Here is a 2,583-nt window from a genome sequence, read left to right as displayed (position 1 = left end):
TCCACAGGGCCCGCTCTCACTCCGCTTTTGCTCCTCCCACAGATTGACGGCTCAACCCTGCGCACGCTGTGCATGCAGCACGGCCCGCTGATAACATTCCACCTTAACCTCCCGCACGGTAATGCTTTGGTCCGTTACAGTTCAAAAGAAGAGGTAGTGAAGGCACAAAAATCTCTGCACATGTAAGTGTTTGCTCTCGCTAGTCGGAGTTTGACGTGGCTGCCGATGTCTTGCTGGGTGTGAAGCGCTTCTCGGGCGCAGGGACTCCCGGTGCCGGCTTAGCGGGCCCGTGCCCGAGCGCTGGGAGTAGCGGTCGGAGACGGACGGTCCGTTTGAATCGTGCTCTCTCGTCCTTCGCAGGTGTGTTTTAGGGAACACTACTATTCTTGCTGAGTTTGCCAGTGAAGAGGAGATTAGTCGCTTCTTTGCACAAGGCCAGTCTCTGACTCCGTCTCCTGGCTGGCAATCTCTGGGATCCAGCCAGAACCGACTCGGATCCATTGACGGTTCCCATTCGTTCTCAAACCGTAATGATCTAAATCACTGGAATGGTGCTGGGCTGTCGGGAACTAGCAGTGGAGACCTTCATGGCACTTCACTCTGGGGGAGCCCCAACTATTCCACGAGCCTGTGGGGCACCCCGAGCAGCAGTGACACCAGGGGAATTAGCAGCCCGTCCCCCATCAACGCTTTCCTTTCTGTTGACCACCTGGGTGGAGGTGGAGAGTCCATGTAACCTTTCACTTTTTTCAACTAATAAACTGTGACCTCAAGATGTAACAAAGCAGCACTAATTTGGACTTTTCACCTACAGCAAGGGGGTCACCTGTGGAAACAGTTACTTTCTGCACATTTTCCACTTTGTTTTAGCCCAAAACATATCAGTTTGAATACTTGAATCATGCAGGCCAATATTATAATGTGAAAAAGTATATATTTACACTTCCAGATAGTGCTATCCATATAAAACTGCTTGGAATGAGCTCATTTGTGTATATTCATCACGTTTATCCTTTGGGTTCCATGACTTTTTGTTTTGCATTTTGCTGATGATGTTGGAGTATGAGCTTTTTTCACTTTGCACTGAATGATGCCCTCCCTGTCCAATCGGCAATACCGGGGAGGCAGCAGTTCACGTGTAAATGTTTACTCAAGGATGTTGAACAGACAGTGTGCGCTCTACTATGCCTTGATGTGTGCCGACCGTCGTGTGGTATTGTGGCGTTCAGACCGAGTTATGATGCTGACTTAGGATTATGAATGAAAGTATTGCACCAGTTTTTTCATGTATAAAACTAAAGAATTTAGCTCTGCAGTTTAAAAAACTGTGGCCACAGCTGTGACTTGCAACCCAGCCTGCAAGCCAGGGGGGTCCTGCACTTTCAATAGGCTTTCAATTTTGTTTTGGGGGCGCCCGTGGCGGCGCCTTCTTGTTTACAGAGTATTTTTTTTTGTTGTTGTTTTTTGAGAAGAAAAAAAAGAAATAATGTTTACTCTTCCATCATTTTAAAAATTTTTAAAAAGACAAAAAAAAAAATTGAGAATGAAAAAGATGCTTTCTATCTCTGGGAATAACGAACAGTGTTTGGCCATGTCCTTTTGTTTTCTATTCCTGTATCCTAAATCAAAGAGCATGGCTCTCAGGAAAACCAGTTCCCCAGTAAAAACTCCTTGTAGTTTCTTATAGAAAAAAAAAATAAAAACTCAACTTTTAGCACTGATAATACCTATTGCTCTGTAAGACTTTTCTCTGCCAAAAAGAAGCCGCTTCGAGCTGGAGTTTGACGTCCCGCTTCCTTACGCCGTCTCTTTCTTGGTGCGTGGTGGTGGTTTGCTGATGACCCGTAGTTTACCCCTCGTGTGTTTTTGGTTTGTTTTTGGGTTGTTTTTTTTTTTTTGTAACCCCGTCGAGTGGCTCCGTCTCTGCTCCCGTGCCCGTGTGAACGTTACCTGTCGTCCCTTACAGCCGAGCTGAGGAACTATGCACACTGTACCCAGGACTGGGCTTACAGGACTGTCTGTTGTGGAGGAGTTTTACATGTTTCCGAGAGTTCTCGCCGATATTTTCTTGCAAAAGTGACGAGTTACATCTTCTTTGCCACAAAAGGTGTTTTATGATGCTTGTTTAGTCCATGAACTGAAGACTAGGCAAGGGTAAAACCAGTTTTAACCGTGCAGAAATCGCCATCATTTCATTGCCTTGATTCTAACTGTTTGTGTCTGAAGATGCAAAAGAAGTCAGTGGCTTTTAACTGTTTACAAATAGAATGTGATTGTAAAATGTACAGTTTGGTTGTGTTTGAACTATGAAGTTTCTCCGGATATTAATAAATCATGATGTTTTTGGCTGCTCAGCATAAAACTCTCTGTTTCTGTCACTTGCAGGCTGGTTTCTCTCCGGGGGCAGGCCCCGGTGATCCAACAGCTCTGTATTCCCGCAGCCTGGGGTTGGGTTCCCCCTTTTAGCCACCCGGGGTGATTTTTTAGGAACAGATCCGCGTTTTCTTCCAGCAGAAACCTCCCCGGACGCACCCGCTCCGCGACGGGAGCGGACAGGTAGAGTGCTGCCGCTTGCTTTCCCTT

General features: G+C 46.5%; 1 long non-coding RNA gene across 1 annotated transcript; it reads left to right on the top strand.

Annotated features, from left to right (window-relative positions):
* The first annotated feature begins 36 nt into the window (after positions 1-36).
* LOC104510259 lies at positions 37-1,687 on the top strand. The gene is made up of 2 exons (XR_727894.1): positions 37-182; positions 361-1,687. It is a non-coding gene; the product is annotated as an uncharacterized LOC104510259 (long non-coding RNA).
* Positions 1,688-2,583: the final 896 nt, after the last annotated feature.

Source organism: Eurypyga helias, unplaced genomic scaffold (genome assembly GCF_000690775.1).
Source record: "Eurypyga helias isolate BGI_N326 unplaced genomic scaffold, ASM69077v1 scaffold33615, whole genome shotgun sequence".
NCBI lineage: Eukaryota > Metazoa > Chordata > Aves > Eurypygiformes > Eurypygidae > Eurypyga > Eurypyga helias.
The sequence above is the reverse complement of the archived record's forward strand: the minus strand, read 5'-3'. Positions and strand labels throughout refer to the sequence as shown.